This window comes from Alosa sapidissima, chromosome 6 (assembly GCF_018492685.1).
Source record: "Alosa sapidissima isolate fAloSap1 chromosome 6, fAloSap1.pri, whole genome shotgun sequence".
Taxonomy (NCBI): domain Eukaryota; kingdom Metazoa; phylum Chordata; class Actinopteri; order Clupeiformes; family Clupeidae; genus Alosa; species Alosa sapidissima.
The window spans coordinates 33587996-33607532 of record NC_055962.1 but is presented as its reverse complement, the minus strand read 5'-3'; the positions used below and the strand labels follow the sequence as shown (position 1 = coordinate 33607532).

Below are 19537 nucleotides of genomic sequence, written 5' to 3'. Positions count from 1 at the left end.
TGTGCCGTTGTTGCTCTGTGTTCATGACTTACCTGTGCCTGTAAAAGCATTTTAAATTGAGACCGATTAAACTTACTCCAATCCCTCTCAGTTCAATAAACATGCCCCCCCATATCCAAGAGCAGTCAATCAAACCAATTCAACCAATCAAACGGTGGAGAGCAGCCTATTATTTCTCCTCTGACGCCGGTCTTCTCAGCCTTGCCCTGTCACCTGGCGAAGCCCTCCAGACATCGAGCGCACTGAGCCGGCAGTCACGCCGATAGCCCTGCTAAGAACACAATTATAAATATCCAATCCGCCAAAGTCTGCGCCATTTTGCCCTGTCAGCCTCTCAGATCAAAGACGGGGGTCAACCTATGAGAATCAAACCCCCTGCTGTCCTCTCTTCTGTGTGTGTGTGTGTGTAGTGTGCACGTGTGTGTGTGTATGTGTGTGTGTGTGTATGTGGAGGTGGTGGGTGGAAGGAGGGCAGGTGCTTTCAGGTGTATCGATTCAACCTCACGGGCCCGCTCAATCATAACTCTCTGATGGCTTTATCGACTGGGAAAGGTGTATAGCTCCACATTTTTTTACTCTTCTGTGTGTGTGTGTGTGTGTGTGTGTGTTTCTTACTCCTCTCTTTTCCACTAGTATAGGGACATACTGGTCTACGTGTTTACACCACAAACGGTATGTCAACAAGTCTACCATACCAACAGCGGTACTACATTTTCACAATGTATTCCATTACACTTCATTTATTTCATCCTTATTTGTGAAATTAGTAGCAGCTCTTCGCCTTTCTTTCCGGTAATGTGAGCAAAGGAGGGATAGAGAGAGAGGGAGAGAGGGAGGGAGGGATAGAGACGGTGAGAGAGGACAACAGAGAGAGAGGAGGAGAGAGAAACTTTGAAAGTTATGAGATTGCTTTGCGAATGGGATTGCGCTGAGGGTCTGCCCTCTGTGTTTGTGCCATTTGTCAGAACTACTGGAGGAGAGAAGCCTGCGGCACCTCCCCCTGACCTCATACTACACACACACACACACACACTCAAACACACACAAAAGCACACACACATGCACACACCAGGCCAGGCTTCGGCAAGTACATTTACAGAGGAGACTGCAGCTGGCCATGAATGTGTGTGTGTGTGTGTGTGTGTGTGTGTGTGTGTGTGTGTGTGTTTGTGTGTCTATTTGTGTGGTGGATTCTGCATAATCACCAACCTCAATGCACCTGTGGAGATAGTTAGTGTTCTGTGTGCGTGTGTGTGTGTGTGTACATTTTTACAATGCAGAATTCATGATGTTACCGTCATATAAAAGTTGATCACAAATACAATAACCACAAATACAAAAAGATTCCTGATAAGACTTACAGTATAACACCAGATACTGTAACTGCACATATAATAGAAAGCAATAGCATCATTGTTTTAAAAAAATAATAATAATTTTGTCATTTTGAGTAATTTTGTTTAGTTTGTGTGTGTGTGCTGGTATGCGTGTATGTGTGTGTGTGTGTGCATACCTGTGTGAATGTGTGCATGAGTGTGTGTGTGTGTGTGTCTGTGTGTGTGTGTGTGTGTGTATGTGTGTGTGTGTGTGTGTGTGTGTATGCGTTGTGGCATCCCGAGGGGACATGTCGTGGACGGACGGTACATTCCCATAGAAGGAGGTCATGGAAGTCCCAAGATGGTTGCCTTCGTAGAAACTACATCTCCCATAATGCAATGGGAGGAGTGCAGGTGTTTGGGATTAATCATCAAGGCAGAAGGGAGGCCAACAAAAGGTGTACTTGGTGGAAGACAAAGGAGCATACGGAGGAAGCCTTGGGAACTCTGCTCTAAGAAAGATACGTTTGTGGACTGGAAAGCTGGAACTTGAGTTTTGGACTTTGGACTTTTGAGTTTTGGATTTATCTGTAGGACTTAAATGAATGACCACTCTTGCTGAGACGGAGCTATAAAAGTTTGGTTTGGTTTCTGACCCTTCCTGAGTTACTCTAAAGAGTGAATTTTAGCTAAATAAAAGCTCCAATCTTCTGTTAACACAGTTTGTTTTTGTCCTAATATTGCCCACACGGCCTCAGAACTCAGAAAACCCCTCACAACGCTACATATGGTGGAGAATGCGGGCGCCTCGAGGTCAAGGGGGTAAGGATTGATTATTTTTTAAATATATTTTTTTGAACTTCTTTTGTATTTTGGAAGTTGTGACTGCACTCTACAAGATGGAACAACTGCTAAAAGTGTTGGTGGAAACACAGAGGGCATCTCAAGAAACCAGTTGCTCAGTTGCTAAAGGAGCAAGTCAGGGCCAACCAATTAAAGGAGCAAGTCAGGGCCAACCAATTAAAGGAATGGGAACTCGTGCAAGCAGCCAAATACAAACCCAAGGTGGGTGATTTCATTCCTAAAATAGGAACGTATGATGATGTTGAAGCATACCTACATGCATTTGAAGTAACGGCCACTCGAGAAGCATGGCCAAAAGTATAGTAGCTGGAGCTGCTAGCTCCATTTCTATCAGGTGATGCACTTCAAGCCTTCCAGGATGTAGAAGGGAGCATTAATAATGACTACGATAAGTTTAAGAGTGAGATCCTGAGCCGGTATGGTTTTTCTCGGATTAGTCAGGCCCAACGCTATCATAATTGTTTTTTCCAAAATGGGGTCTCGCCTCGTGCACAAATGTATGAGTTAATTCGCATCACTAGGAAGTGGTTAGAACCTGACAGGAGTAGCCCTGCTGATATCATGGAAGCCATAGTAATGGATAAATACATAAGGGCTTTGCCTTACGGAATGAAAGAGGTGGTTAGCCACCAGAAGATTAAAACTGCAACTGAGTTAGTTGACGCAGTGGAACAATACCAAGCAGCTACTGAAATGTTACGCGACACAAAGAAAGAACCTGTAGTACAGAGGTGGGGTGGGGGTCGCCAACAAGCAGCAAAACCTCTTTATACGCAGTCTAGCCCACCCAGGAAGGGGATGACTCAGCCAAGGACATCACTGGAAGGGCCACCACAGGCTGTTCGTGCCTGCTACCGTTGTGGAGAACTGGGACACATTTTCTGAAACTGTAAGAACGTAGATGAGCCCATGCCAATGGTGGCTTCAGCCAGTGGGCCCCAGACACATTTTGCCTCTCTTTTAAGGGATAAGGGAGACCACAAGCCCACCTGTCCGGTAAAGGTGAATAAGCAGGATGTGGAAGCGCTGTTGGACTCAGGGAGTGCCCGAACCCTGGTCTGTGCATCTGTGCTGGGGCCCTCTTGTCATGCCGTAGGCGAACCAGTCCCGGTAGTATGCGTACATGGAGACACCCCCTCATATCCCACTACAAAAGTACAGCTCCAGACCACTAAAGGCACCTTCTGGGTTGAAGTAGGAGTAGTTGAGTCCCTGCCGATACCAGTCCTGATTGGTAGGGACTCTCCTGCATTTAGTATATTGTGAAAAGATGCTCAGAAAAGTTGGAATAGGAAGCCAAGAAGCCGCAAGACTTCGACTCATGAGAAGAATCACCCTTGGTTAAAAATGGCCCGTGCTTTGCTGACCTCTCCGCTAAAATCCAAGCCTTGGCAGGTGACACCAGTGAGTACCACTCGGGACCTGGAGAATCAGATGATCTGGAGCCACTCCCTATTCCGCCAGAGGTGGCAGAGGAGAGTCTCCGAGACTTACCACCACTTAAAGGTCAGTACGGTGCAGCACAGTTGCAAGATCCCACTCTGTTAAATGCTTTAAGAAGTGTACAGAGTGTAGAGGGGACTTTGGTGGTGTCAAGAGTAGCACCTTCCTATCCCCATATTGCTGTGAAGGGGGGACTGTTGTATCAGGTTAACAAACGTAGGGAAAAGGTGATAGAACAGCTGCTAGTCCCACAACCCCATCACTCCACTGTGTTAAATTTGGCATACACACATTTGTTAGGGGCTCACCTGGGAGTAGAGAAAACTAAAGACAGAGTGTTGGAGAGGTTTTTCTGGCCTGGGGTACATAAGGATATAAAGAACTACTGCCGTAGTTGTCCTGAGTGTCGAGTCAATGCTCCAAAACAGAGTTATAGAAATCCTCTAATCCCACTACCCATTATTGAGACCCCCTTCGAGAGAATCGGAATGGACCTCTTCCAAAGAGTGCCCGTGGACATCAGTATATTCTTGTAATTTTAGATTATGCCACACGATATCCTGAAGCCATTCCTCTACGAAAGGCCAATGCACGGCAGATAGCAAAAGAGCTGTTGCTCTTTAGCAGCAGGGTAGGCCTGCCAAAGGAAATCAGGGAAGCCCATTCATGTCTGACCAGGGAAGCCCATGCTCATGTCTTGAGTCATGCAGGACCTGTGTACATTGTTGAAAGTCAAGCAGTTAAGAACCTCTGTGTACCACCCGCAGACTGATGGCTTAGTGGAGAGATTCAATAAAACTCTGAAGTCTGCTTAGGAAGGCAATTGGTCAGGATGGACGGAACTGGGACCAATTGATCCCTTATCTGTTGTTTGCCATAAGAGAAGTCCCTCAATCTTCTACAGGGTTTTCCCCGTTCAAACTGCTTTACTCCCACAGACCTAGGGGTCTCCTAGATATTGCTAAGGAGACCTGGGAGGAACAACCTTGCCCTCACAGGACGGTGATTGAACATGTGGGAGCCATGCAGGACCGGATGGCAGCAGTGCTTCCTATTGTAAGGGAGCATATGAAAACAGCCCAAAGAGAGCAGAGTGTCACTTACAACCGGGCTGCGCAGCCTCGAGAATTCAAACCTGGTGACCGGGTACTCGTCCTCGTTCCCACAGTGGAATGCAAATTTCTTGCCACTTGGCAAGGCCCATTTGAGATGATTGAAAGAGTGGGAGACCGGCAACCAGGGAAAAGGAAAGGTGAGCAGATTTACCATGTCAATTTGTTGAAAAAGTGAAATGACCGAGAAGGGTTGTTTGCTTACTTACCCCCCAAAGAGTCCACAGGATTGCCTCAAGATGAAGTACAATTCGGCCCTGGTCTAGCTCTCCACCAACTGCAGCAGGCCGTTTTGGTCGGTAAGCCAGATAACACAGTGCACTTCTGTAACGATTTCAGAAAAGTGAATGAAGTCTCAGAATTTGATGCTTACCCAATGCCAAGAGTTGATGAGCTCATTGAAGGCCTTGGAAATGCTCGTTTTATCACCACTTTAGATCTCACAAAAGGATATTGGCAAGTGCCGTTGACCGAGGCATCGAAGGAGAAGACCGCCTTCGCCACCTCTGGAGGGCTGTGGCACTACAAAATGATGCCATTTGGATTATGTGGAGCCCCTGCCACCTTCCAGCGTCTCATTGATCAGGTACTGAAACCCCACAAAGCTTACGCAGCTACGTATTTAGACGATGTGGTGGACTGGAAAGCTGGAACTTGAGTTTTGGACTTTGGACTTATCTGGAGGACTTAAATGAATGACAACTCTTGCTGAGACGGCGCTATAAAAGTTTGGTTAAGTATTTTTCTGACCCTTCTACTGTGTGTGTGTGTGTGTGTGTGTGTGTGTGTGTGTGTGTGTGAGAGAGAGTGTGTGTGTGTGTGTGTGTGTGTGTGAGAGAGTGTGTGCATGTGTGTGTGTATGAACAGGGTTATGGATGATTTTTCCCTCAGGCAGTATGGACCACACTAATGCAGTCTCCCTGATACCTGGCCTGCAGCCAGGCTCTGTGTGGGAAAAGTGCCAGCAAATTAGACAGTAGAATCAGCAGCTGCTGCTTACTGGCTCTATAAAAGCATTTGTTTGGGGATAAACACACACAAACAAGCACACAGAAGTACACATACCATACAGATGGACACCCAGTCACACACAGACACATACACAAACACACATTTGCTTTTGCAAAGAAAAACTGTTACCTATAAAAGCAGAAAACAGGATGTGAAGACAAAGGAGTTGTTATGAACTGTTAGCTGTTAGGAGCTGAGGCAAGATTTTAGTTTGTAGCTTTCAAGAGATTTTTACATTTATTTTATTCATACCAGTGTACCTATAGTCACCCAAGGAAGCTTGAAATTGATTTATTGTCTTCATAGTGTGTGTGTGTGTGTGTGTGTGTGTGTGTGTGTGTTTTGACAGGTCTAATCACCCTGAGATGGCCTGAGGTGTGATTTGTGTGCAAACAACAAGTCGCACATTCTGCTAATGACATAATTATCAGGAAACAGGAACTAAATGTCTCAACAACACACACACAGGCTCGGCGCCAGAGAGCAAGGGGTGTTGGGACATGAGCATTGACAGGGGGGTACCTCACCTCACTTTTATTAGTTATTTTACAAAATTGCCATATAATAAAGAACATCATTTAAGCCTTTTGGATAACTGAAACAACATGAATATGGGAAAAAATAGTGTAAGAACATCGCGGTCATAGCCTAACATTGCATTTAATAGACTGCACACAGCGTTTAATAGAATACAGCATTGCATAGGCTACAATACAAGTAAATAGGCTATAACGGACTCACCACTAGCAGGCCTAGGCTACAGCTGAGTGCAAAATCTCATCATCACTGTGTCTTTCCGTTAATTTCTAAATGTTCTTGTGCCGTGCTGTGTTGCTCTCACTCAAAGTGCGATTCCATCTCCACAACTTAAGTCTACATGATCCAAAGTACTACGGGCTAGATTTATCAAGCCGTTTGCGCCTGTTTCCAGGCATTAATTGTTCGCAAAGACTAACTTAACCGATGCGGGCTATTTACAAAGAGGCCGCACTTGGGTAAAACCGCAGACTGCCTGTCGCAGGAGCTGAAAATGGCAAATTGCGCTTTCCTGTGTCATGCATATGCATTCAGAGGAGGGTCAGGGGAAAGTGTGTTAAAAGGTGGGAGGAGAAGCATAAAATGCGCCTAATTAACTATTCCATTCCCTGTATTTACAAAAACTGCCCATGAAAGCGCACGTCTGTTTTGCGGTGAAATATTTCTGCCTGCGTCAGGAACTTTCAAAGACAACAGAATCGCTATTCAGAGCACCAGTTTTGCCTTTGTACTTTACACAAAGCATCCTTAACTTTAGTTGGGCTTTCGAATGTCTTACTTTCACTTTCAAGTTATCCACTTAAAGGTGCTATAAGCGATGCAGGGTAACGTCACTTCTGTTGACATTCAAACAAAACAGAGAGCTAGATCGCTACTCACCCTCCCTCCCGTGCAATTGATTCTCTCCCAAACACGCATCTCGCCTGTGATTTGCTGGTACAGTTTATGTTTTTATGGGCAAGGTTTGTCCAAGTTGGTTTGTCCAAGTTTTGGCCGTTTTTGCAGCCTAGGCTGTTCACGGAGACCGTGTTGAATGAAAACCTGTTACATCGCTTGTAACACCTTTAAACTTGCCTACTTGCTAGATTTGACCAATCTTCCATAGCCTACCGCAAGTAGTTTGAGTAGAACTACTGCTCTTCATCATCTCCCTGCATCTTACATCTTATCATGTATTGTATTATTTCATGATCACTAAACGTTTGATTCGTTTTAATGTTGTCATCAGCGAACTTCATTCAACTGAGCTTGTGATTGAAGTATGCCGTTCAGTTGTGGACGCTAGTAAATTGCCCTACAGGTGGAGATTTATGCTCATTTGGCGTGGCTGGAGTGGTGGTAAATGTGTCTGTTGCACTTGCTGAAACGGTGTCCATGCAGAATGCAGAATCATGCAGTATGCAGAATCATGCAGTATGCAGAATCATGCAGTATGCAGAATCATGCAGTATGCAGAATCCCTCTTCATCACGCAGTATGCACACACAATCAACAGTAGCATAGTTGACACGAGTGTCCAGTCTGTGTTATTCATGTCTCACTTTGAGTTAAGTGTTCAACATCAGTGTTCAATATGGATTTAATTTCAATCATAGCCGTAATAATATTTAGATGTTTTTTTTTTTATGTCGGGGGGGGGTATACTGGCCTGTTTGGGGGGGCCTGGCCCCATGACGCCAACGCTGCACACACAATCAAACACACACACACACACACACACACACACTCATACAAACATAAACAAGCATACACACATGTGTACACACACATATTGTACATTATAGACATACACACAACATAAACACACGCAACCACAACCACAACCACAACAGCGCATGCACACACACACACACACACAAAAATACTTCTTGGTGGAGACGCCTGGAGAGACTACAGTGGTGTGTGTGTGTGTGTGTGTGTGCGTGTGTGCGTGTGCCTGCGTGTGTAGTTGTTGATCTGAGCTCCAGCAGCGCTGTTGTGTAAAGAGACAGCTCTGATGATGTCTGCCAAGTGAATTGTCAGTTGGCTGCACCGGCTCTGCCTTAACAAGAGACGAGCCGTCACTCAAAGCTCTGACACCTCACTAAGACATTACACTATAATCTGAGGTCTAAAAGAGAGGAGGGGAGAGAGAGAGAGAGAGAGGCTTAGGCTGGGAGAGTTCAATGAATCTCTCAGATCTATACACTGTAAAACTTTCAGATGCCTAGCCTCAAGCCTTACAAGCCAAGTATAAATAAAAAGACTGTCCTAGCTTCATCACTGAGCCTTTGACAGCGTCCTTTTTCTGTGTTCTTTTTCTTTACCACCTGCTTTACTGTATCCCACACTGAGATGCAGGGGGTGGCACTGGGAGGCAGGGTCTCTGTGTGTGTTTTTTTCAGTCCTCATATTTCTAATATGGTCTACTTCCTCTTTGTATTTTGCAGTGTAATTGGGGTCGGCTTACTGACGCAAGCTTAGGAGACAGACACCATCTTAGACTCAGTGTAGTGCATGGCTCTAAGGAACTGTATTGAGAATCTAACTTCTTCCATAGTTATTCTCGCCATTATGGGGACAATTATTCTGATGTATTTCTGCATTCTGTTTATTTATGTCTTTCTAAATACCATTGATTATTGATTCAACATATCCATAAGTCGAATGCTCTTAATATAATAAAATAATATTTAATAAAATAAAGTCAACTTTATTTTTAAGTTCAAATAGCTCAGTTAATATGCAACACATGATAAAGACTTTGTTTTCACCCACAAATCCAACAGTACTTAAAGGTGCTCTAAGCGATGCTGGGTAACGTCACTTCTGTTGACTTTCAAACAAAACAGAGAGCTAGCTCGCTACTTCCTCCCCCTCCCTCCCGTGCTGCTTCCTTGCAATTGAAACTCTCCTAAACGCGCATCTCGTCTGTGATTTGCTGGAACAGTTTGTTATGTTTTTATGGGCTAGGTTTGCCCAGGTTGTTTTTGTTGCCGTTTTTGGAGCCTGGGCTGTCCACAGAGATCGTGTTTTCTTACAGTGTATTCAGGACACAGACAGCTAGCGGTTGGTTAGGGGATGTTTGCAGTAAGTGTGTAAAATGTTTTAGCCTAAAAACACGCATGGCATCGCTTAGAGCACCTTTAATGAAAATATTCTCAAGGTGTATTAAAAAATCTATAAGATAAAAACAAAGCAACACCCAGAAGAGTGTTAGTTTTCAACTATCATGTGACAAATCTTATCATAGACATCCATCAAGGTTTGTTGACCTGCCCAGAGGACTAAAAAAGACATGACTCTAGACATGCCCAATGAAGACAGCCAATCAGAGCAGGGTATGACATCAGGAAGATCTGTTTCCTCATGATTTTATTCTGACATAGAACATGTCCTCCTGGAACACTCACCATCCAACAATGAGAACGACACAGGAATAACCTTCCACGGAATCCCTGTGTGGCATCTGAGGGGCATATTCTGCTGTGTTGAGATCAAGGTCATCTGAGGTGGGCAGAGGTCAAGCTGTCCCTCCTCTCTTAGTGTGGGTTTGTAGGCTTACCTAAGAGAATACCGTAGAGATGGAACAGAGAGTGCAGTTTGCTGCAGAGGAACAGGCTTCTCTCTCTCTCTCTCTCTCTCTCTCTCTCTCTCTCTCTCTCTCTCTCTCTCTCTCTCTCTCTCTCTCTCTCTCTCTCTCTCTCTCTCTCTCTCTCTCTCTCTCTCTCTCGAAAATATGAGGATGGAAGACAGAAGGGAGGGGAGAGAAAAAGATACACAGACAACAGAGAGATTGACAGCAAAAATGGAAGAGAGAGAAGAGTGAAGCATATAGAGAGAACAGAGAGAGAGAGGGGGGGATGGGGGATGGGGGTGCTTGAAAGAGAACAGGAACAGTTGGCTCAGCAGATCAGCGTTTGCTCTGGGTGCAGCAGTAGCATCAGCAGCCCTGATCTGAATATCAATGATCTGCTGCACACACACACGCACACACATACACACGCACACACACACACACGCACGCACACACACACACACAGAGTGAGAGAGAGAGAGAGAGGTAAACACACACAGATTGAGAGCTGCAAACATACACCCAGAAACAGACAATCACGTACATTCACATATCATCGAACATAAACTAAAACACACATACCATATGCTCACACACACAGTGATGACCGATCCCTCTCTGAGAACACAGGCTTGCAACTAGCACCAGCCACAACAGAGACGCTGTAAGCATGGAACAGATCCGTCATCATTGTTAGTGGAGACTCCTGAAATGTGTTTAATGGCAGCCACCTGGACTCTAAGCTCAATTCAGTTCAATTTGGTTCAGTTCAGTTTCAGTCAGCTCAATTCAAATTCAATTTACTCACTTTCATTTAGTCACCGCTACATTCACACACCATTAGTGTTAAAGTAATTGTAGCACCATTTCTCCTCTCCTCTCAATATCAAGCTGGCCTCTCATCTCTCTCTCTCTCTCTCTCTCTCCTGCCCATCACTCCTTCATCCCCCCTCCCTCTCTCTCTCCCCCTCCCTCTCTTCCTCTCTCCTTCCTGATTCTCTTTATCTTCCACTCTCCTCCTCTGTGACGCTCTCCCCAGCTCCCTCGCTCCCTCCATCAGGGGAGGTCTGGCGTGCAGCCAACAGCCTGTAGCATCCACCACACTCGCTGCTGCAGAGATGGAGGAGAGAGTGTGGTGTGCAAGAACACACTCTCACACACACCACAGACACACACACTATACATATATATATATTTACTTACACACATATAACCACACACACACATTTATACTTACACACACAACCTCACACACACACCACAGACAGATATGCAGTACAAATGCATATACACATTACACAGACATATACATATTACAAATTACAAAACACACATATTTGCACAATTTACAGACACACAAACACACACACACACATATGCTTGCTCACACATACTCACTTACATAGATACAAGGAAACTCATGACTAAATGATTAACCAATTCACCAAGAGCAATTAGACTGGGATGAGACTGTCCAGTTAATTACTGCTGCCCTCAGTGTGCGTGTTATTTAGGTGTTATTGTGTGAGTGTGAATCTGGTGATGCCCATGAGCTTGTTAATGAGCAAGAACACTAATCGTTTGTGTGTGTGTGTGTGTGTGTGTGTGCGCGCGCGCGTGCGCATGTGTGTGTGTGTGTGTGTGTGTGTGCACGTGAGCTGATAAAAACCAGAAATACAAATCATATTTCACAGTGACACAATCACTACATCTGTACGGGGATAACCTTCATGCATACACGCACACACAAACACACACACACACAAAAACACACACACATACACACACACACAAAACTTTTCAGGCTTATCATGATTCATTGACTTGATAAGGACACACTCAATCTAAAATATCAAGTTGATCACAGACAGACAGGCACACACACACACACACACACTTAATTTTAATTTATATAGTATCAGGTCCAATACTACATTCCTGTTGGTAAGCATATGTGGCAAGTGGTAGGTTAGCTCTCTATTGTGAGATGTCGACTACGCCATCTGAGGCCCTGCCCCTCAGAATATTCAATGAATTGGACTATAATTTGTAACCTGAAGCCCAACCAGGCAACACAGGTTCGTGATCACAGGAAAACCAGAGGCGTGGTTCCAAAAATAAACTCTGTCTTTATTTGCAAACATTAAAAACATACATGGAGTGGGTTCTCTCCAGACAGTCAGAACCACTAAGTGCCACTAAGGCACTGACACAAATGGCCTGGACACACATGTACTGTATACACACACAGTCACACACACAGACCAGAATATGCTCATTGGATTAATGGCTGAGGATGGGGGCAGCCAGGAACAGGGCTGGAGCTTACCCAGGGCTGGAGAGTATACCAGAGTAGAGGGTCTAAAGACACACCACACGTGAACATGTCAATACCAAATACTCAGATGCACCACAGCAGGAAAAGTAAAGGGACGCCACCACCTTGTGATAGCCCGCCACCCCAGTTGGCCTGCAGCTCCTGTCCAGCAAGAGAGAAAGATTGAAGAAGGAGCCACTAATCCTAATACACACAATATACACTCACAACACAAGTGGGATCAAAGTCAAAGTCAAAGTCAGCTTTATTGTCAATTTCTTCACATGTTCCAGACATACAAAGAGATCGAAATTACGTTTCTCACTATCCCACGGTGAAGACAAGACATATTTTACCAATTTAGGTCCACAGACAAACATAACATTCAAGTAAACAAAAAAGTAAGTAAATAAGTAAATAAGAGGGCACATATAATAATGAAAAAATAAGAGCAGCAAAATTTGGTTGAAATTGTGCATAGACAGTCAATAAAATACTAGTGCAAAGTCAGGCCAAAAAAAGGCTTGGGTAGTTCTGTTTGACCTAAGTAAGAAAGAAAGTGGCATAGTGGTGCAAGTTATGTAAGAGCAGCAGAAGTGTTGTGTTTTCAGGACAACAACACCAAGTTGTAAAGTGTACAAGTGTGCAAGTGGAGTAGTGCAGGCGGCCATTGTGGTCCAATGTCCAGGATGTTATGTAGCTGAGGGTGGAGGGGGGAGAGGAGGGAGAGAGTTCAGCATCCTTACAGCTTGGTGTATGAAGCTGTTGGTGAGTCTGGTAGTGCGGGAGCGCAGGCTTCTGTACCTCTTCCCAGAGGGCAGTAGATCAAACAGATTGTGAGCGGGGTGACTTGCATCACTCACAATTTTGGTCGCCTTGCGGGTGAGGTGGGTGGTGTAAATGTCCTTCAGGGAGGGGAGTGAAGCACCAATAATCCTTCCAGCTGTGTTCACTATGCGCTGCAGGGCTTTCCTGTTGTATTCAGTGCAGCTTCCGCCCCACACAGCGATACAGCTGGAGAGGATGCTCTCAATGGTGCCTCGGTAGAATGTGGTCATGATGGCTGGTGGAGCACTTGCTCGCCTGAGTTTCCTCAGGAAGTACAGGCGGCGCTGAGCTCTCTTCGCCAGTGATGCAGTGTTGGTGGTCCAGGAGAGGTCTTCACTGATGTGCACCCCCAGGAATTTGGTGCTGCTCGCTCTCTCCACCACAGCACCGTCGATGGTCAGTGGCAGGTGTTGGGTGTGACCTCTCCGGAAGTCAACAACAATCTCTTTGGTCTTGCTGACGTTCAGCAGGAGGTTGTTGTCCCTGCACCACGTGGTCAGATGGTCGACCTCCAACCTGTATTGAGTCTCGTCGCCCTTGGTGATGAGACCCACCAGAGTTGTGTCGTCAGCAAATTTCACTATGTGATTGTTGCTGTAGGTTGCAGTGCAGTCATGCGTCAGCAGGGTGAAGAGCAGCGGACTGAGCACGCAGCCTTGGGGGGCCCCTGTGCTCAGTGTGATGCTGCTTGAGGTATTGTTGCCAACACGTACTACTTGGGGCCTCTGACAGAGGAAGTCCAGTAGCCAGTTGCAGAGGTAGGTACTGAGTCCCAGTTTGTCAAGTTTGCAGATGAGTTGTTGTGGTATTATGGTGTTGAATGCAGAACTGAAGTCTATAAACAGCAATCTCACATATGAGTCTCTTTTTTCCAGGTGGGTGAGGGCTGGGTGGAGGGCAGAGCAGATTGCATCCTCTGTAGACCGCTTGGCTCGGTATGCAAACTGGAAGGGGTCCAGGGTGGGGGGGAGAATGGCTTTGATATGTGACATGACAAGCCGCTCAAAGCACTTCATGATGATGGGTGTCAGTGCCACAGGGCGGTAGTCATTGAAGCAGGATGGAGCAGTTTTCTTCGGCACAGGTATGATGGTGGCAGCTTTGAAACATGATGGGACGATGGCTTGCTTCAGGGAAGTGTTAAAGATGTCTGTGAAGACATCCTTAAGCTCCCCTGCGCAGTCCTTCAGCGCACGACCTGGGATGTTGGACCTGTTGCCTTACGGGTGTTGATAGCAGCAAGTGTCCTCTTCACGCTGTCGGCAGAGAGGCACAGGGGCTGCTCATGTAGAGGGGGATGGGTCTTCTGTGGGCAGGTGCTGTTTTGTGCTTCAAAGCGAGCAAAGAAGCGGTTCAGGTTGTTGAGCAGAGGGATGTTGCTCTCACAGCTCTGTGGCGCGGGCTTGTAGTCCGTGAGGGCCTGAATGCCCTGCCATAGGCTTTGTGCGTTCCTGCTGTCTTTGAAGTGGGTGGTTATCTTGTGAGTGTATTCCTTTTTTGCTTCCTTGATGCCACGGGACAGGTTGGCTCTCGCTGTTTTCATGCCAGCTTCATCCCCAGCTCTGTAGGCTTTGTCTCTGGCCCTCAGCAGCCTGAGGACACCCCCTGTCAGCCATGGCTTCCAGTTAGCCCGAGTGATGATGTCTTTTGTGTGGGTCACATCATCGTTGCACTTGGTGATGTAAGAGGTTACAGTGTCTGTATACTCCTCTATGTCTGTCCGGTTGTTGTAAGTGGCTGCCTGCTTAAACATTTCCCAGTCTGTTGTGTCAAAGCAGTCTTGAAGAGCATCGGAGGCTCCCTCAGGCCACACTTTTACCTGCTTACGAACCGGTTTGTTCGCTTTTACCCTTTGTCTGTATGCGGGCATTAGCATAACAGTGATATGGTCTGAAAGTCCAATGTGGGGGAGGGGGGTGGCTTTGTATGCTCCTTTGTGTGTAGTGTAGACCAGGTCCAGGATGTTATCTCCTCTTGTTGGAAAATCAACATGCTGGTGTAGCTTTGGAAGTACAGTTTTGTGATCAGCATGGTTAAAATCTCCAGGGAAGATGGTGAAACCGTCTGGGTGTGCCGTCTGTTGTTCACTGACAGCCTGGTACAGTTCACTAAGAGCCGCGTTCTTATCGCTGTTGTTGTTGGTAGGCGGGATGTATACTGCGACTAGCAGAATCGCAGTAATTTCCCTTGGCAGGTAAAAAGGACGGCACTTTATGATCATAAACTCTGCCAGTGGTGAGCAGTGTTTGCATACTACTACAGTGTCCCGGCACCATTCGTCACGGATGTAAACACAGATTCCTCCTCCTCGTGATTTACCTCCCTTTACAATGGCCCTGTCTGCTCGATAGCATGCTAGCTGCTCCAGTTGTACAGCAGAGTCCGGAATGTTGTCATTTAACCAAGTCTCAGTGAAGACGAGCACACAGCAGTTACTTACTGTCCGGTTCGTTGATCTCAGCAGTCGTATGTGATCCATTTTGTTGTCCAGTGATCGTACATTTGCCAGGAGAATGGATGGTATGGCTGGGCGAGTTGGGCTGGCCGCTAGCCTGGCCCGGACGCCTCCGCGCTTGCCCCTCTTCTGCTTCCTCGCACACCGCTTCCGACGCTTTCTTTCCGGGGGAGGAGTAGCAGGCGAGTCCGGTGTTGTTGCAGGCCGGAGTAGTCCGAGTTCCTTTAGCGTCTCTGTTGCAAAGTCCAGAACGCTGCAAAACTTGCTTTTGCAGATGTCAATTAAAAACTGCCTGCTGTACTTGTAGTACGACGTAGTAAGACGAGACGAACACGTAAAACTTTCGGACAAACACTTTTTAAACGAACAAAACACCGTACGGTTGGGACAGAGAGAGGTCGCTGTGTGTGTACGCGCCGCCATCTTGGAAAAAGTTAAGTGTCAATAGGATGAACATCTTCTCATACAGCAAGACCTAATATCCTCTCGCACTTTGGCATGATGCAGGCTACTAGGCCTGCGTAGGCCTACTCTTCTGGTTAATGTCCATTCTCAATTGGAAACACTTCTATTGACACTTAACACACAGGGCGTTCAAAGCCACTTTGACAGACATTATAACGCTGGACGAGAGCCGTCCGGTGTACAGTTCTTCTCCCGTGTGGATTGCAAACATACAGTAAACAAAAACAACAAACATGTAAAATCGACCAGCACAACTTGGGTGCAGACAACACAGCAGTGTTCGGAACTTAGACCAAAGTAGCCTTAATGTTGCCACTCCTTGTGCTACCTAACCTGACAATCTTCCATTGAGAGTGATTTCTGCAACCGACTTTATGGTTCAGCCAATCAAGACACAGGGCGGGAGTTTCATAGATGTGACATAGCGTAGAAGCGACTGTAAGACTGTTATTAGCGTCACAGGTTGGCTTCGATGTGAGTGGTTGAAGTAGCACGTCAATAGATGACGGACAAGTGGCTTATTCAATCATATGCAAGCATTTTTTGATTAGGCCCAGCCTTCTGAAGCAACACTTCAATGGATCGGTTCCAGATGGATGAGTGGAGCTAGGCGGAGCGAAATTCATCTGGCTATTGTCAGGTTATGTGCTACCACCAAGCTCTGCTACACGAAAAACATACAATTAAAACCCACACAAGCTACATATTATTTTGAAGACAGTTAAAATTACATACCAATCAGCTGAGGTCGGTTATGAGGCCCATGTTCTGCGGCCGACAGCAGTCCTAAAACCCCAAAGTTTGAGATTAACTATACTAGCCTACATCATACGGGGAAAGTTACGCAATGCCACAATAACCTACCAGGAATGTCACTGGATGCCTGCGCAGCTCGTAGGAGGCCAATACCGCACAAGGAATCCCGCGGTGAAGGTAGGAGTCAGGTGGACAACAACGTTGTGCAGCTAGGACGTCAGCTTTTAAATTAAACATTAAAATTTATATAGCCACATCTGTAAACTGATTGGCTCTTGGCATTCGGAGGTGAGCCACTCACAATGGAACTACCGGGCTAGACAAGGGGCGTGGACTTTGTCCTGTTACACATACATTAATGTAAAAGTCAAGAAGTGAATTTGTACTTTTTTATTAAAAGATCATAAAATAACTCTAATAACTGTAGCTGTCTCTAGCTGTTGGCTGCAGCAACTAGAGAGCTAGGTTTTTTTCGCTGGTTTTGGCCAGTTGCTACATACGCTCAAGTCAACAGCACACCTCTTTACGTGGACAGGACTCGATCCCCATTTCGCGCCCATAGACATGAACTACGACAAAATATCTTGCTATGCCATGTATAATCTTTGGTTATATACACGAGAAATCCATTGAAAGCACACCTGTGCCAGTCTACTACTGAAGTGAAATGATATTGAGTCAGTCTACAGCTTTGTTAGCATAGATAAATTGATATTAAGCAGCTGCCTTTCTTTCTCAACAGTGAGTTTTTAAATTATGGATCTACTGTACACACCTCAAGCACGTCTTGATTCTTTATAAACAAACTTCAAAGCAAAAGTAACATTTTGTGAAGTCAACTTTTTGTTAGGCTCCACTATTCAGTTCACCATGCTTACATTTTTAAAATCAGAGACTGGTTTGTGTTTTTTCTGGATTTAGATGGCATTCAGAAGGTCAATCATATCAACCTAAATTAACAAAGTGGTGGATCAGTCTGGTTCTATTTTAAATAAATCACGCCACTTTCATAAGGCCGCCTTGATATAGAGCAGTGTTTCTCAAACTTTTACAGACCAAGGACCACTTAACCATTAGAAAAAACCTCAAGGACCACCTATATAATAGACACAATAGGCCTACTCACTGAACCACCTTGCTTATTGTCTTTGCACCTTGCTTAATGTGTCAGAGGATTCATATGATTTAAATTGGCATAGCTTACATAGGCAGTGTTGCAGAACTGTTTGGATTTACATATAAGTTGGTTCAATATTGCAAACAACTCATCTATATTATTTTTTACAACGTCTGCTCGCGGACCACTTGGGATAGCTTGCGGACCACCAGTGGTCCCCGGACCACACTATGAGAAACACTGATATAGAGGGACAGTTCTAGAAAGGGGGATAGTCAAGTGGTAAGTGCTATATTTAGCATGTCCAGTTGTTGGTTTGGAACCTGAGGTAGTTCTAGGCCAGTGAACGCAGCAGGCCCCCATAATGGACATAATAGAGTCAGAGAGCCAATCCCAAAGTGAGCCCTGAGGACTAAGGACTAAAGAGTCAGAGGGCCAATCCCAAAGTGAGCCCTGAGGACTAAGGACTAAAGAGTCAGAGGGCCAATCCCAAAGTGAGCCCTGAGGACTAAGGACTAAAGAGTCAGAGGGCCAATCCCAAAGTGAGCCCTGAGGACTAAGGACTAAAGAGTCAGAGAGCCAATCCCAAAGTGAGCCCTGAGGACTAAGGACTAAAGAGTCAGAGGGACAATCCCAAAGTGAGCCCTGAGGACTAAGGACTAAAGAGTCAGAGGGCCAATCCCAAAGTGAGCCCTGAGGACTAAGGACTAAAGAGTCACAGACTTAATTGATCTCAGGTGCTAAGTGAGTGAGTGTGTGAGGCCACATTGGCTCAGATAGGTATAAATGGGATTGGGACAGCACTTCACGAGATGTTACCTTGGCAACATTTAATAATACATGTTCCATTCAGTGGTCGTGTGTCGTGCTGTTGTCTACCTTTGTAATTTCTGGATTTCCCTATGGTCTCCGCGGTAAACGTCACAACTCACAACGCTTTGAAATGTAGGTCAAACCCTCACACCCTTTGAAATGCAACATTCGGACAACCCTTAGCCCTTACGATTTTTGCGAGAATACGCAGCAAAGTCTGTGAGTCTGTGAGTCCGGACTTTGGGATTGGGCCAGAGAAAAAGAGAGGATCCCTCCACCTGGGACACCTCATGTCTGCAAATGGCATCTTTTCTTCAGTGGTTTTCTTGACAAAATCTCATAGTTGAAGGCTAGATTTGCGCAAAATGGTTGTTGCACAGTGTATGATGCCCACACAGTAATGTTCTGTTTAAGAGATTGATAGTGGTTGAGTGGGTGCAGCCTAGGCTGGTGGCCAAACACTTCTATGTAACGTGAATGTAATGTTGCATGACCGCAGTCTTGAGCAATTTTGACTGGCAGCCACAAACTACGCTCAACCCATAAATCACAAATGAACTGAGACAACAACAGTGATAATGAGTGTCATTAAAACAACAGTGCATGCATGAATACCCACCTGCAATAGTGTTTCAATACCAACAAACTTAAATAAACTGGTTTAAAATGGTTTAAAGTGTAACCATCAGCACACCATCAGCAAAAGTCCATGGGTGTTGTTTGTGAAATACAGTATTTACCAAATGTTGCTGGGGTATATCACAATGATTTAGATATTGGAATATAAACACTGAGGTGTTCACTTCCAGTGCACTGAGAGGGTAAGTTCATGCAAGAGAAAGTAAAACTCAGAGAGAGAGAGAGAGAGAGATTGAGGCAAAGTCTGATATCATGTGTCCCCAAGTCTGCAAATGACACCAAGACAGACACTGTGGTAATGGTATGGT

At 45.5% G+C, this 19537-nt stretch overlaps 1 long non-coding RNA gene across 1 annotated transcript; it reads left to right on the top strand.

Moving 5' to 3' along the window:
• The first annotated feature begins 8221 nt into the window (after window positions 1-8221).
• Window positions 8222-18579, top strand: LOC121711791. Its single transcript, XR_006032438.1, has 3 exons — window positions 8222-8233; window positions 12745-12752; window positions 18443-18579. It is a non-coding gene; the product is annotated as an uncharacterized LOC121711791 (long non-coding RNA).
• The last annotated feature ends 958 nt before the right edge of the window (window positions 18580-19537 follow it).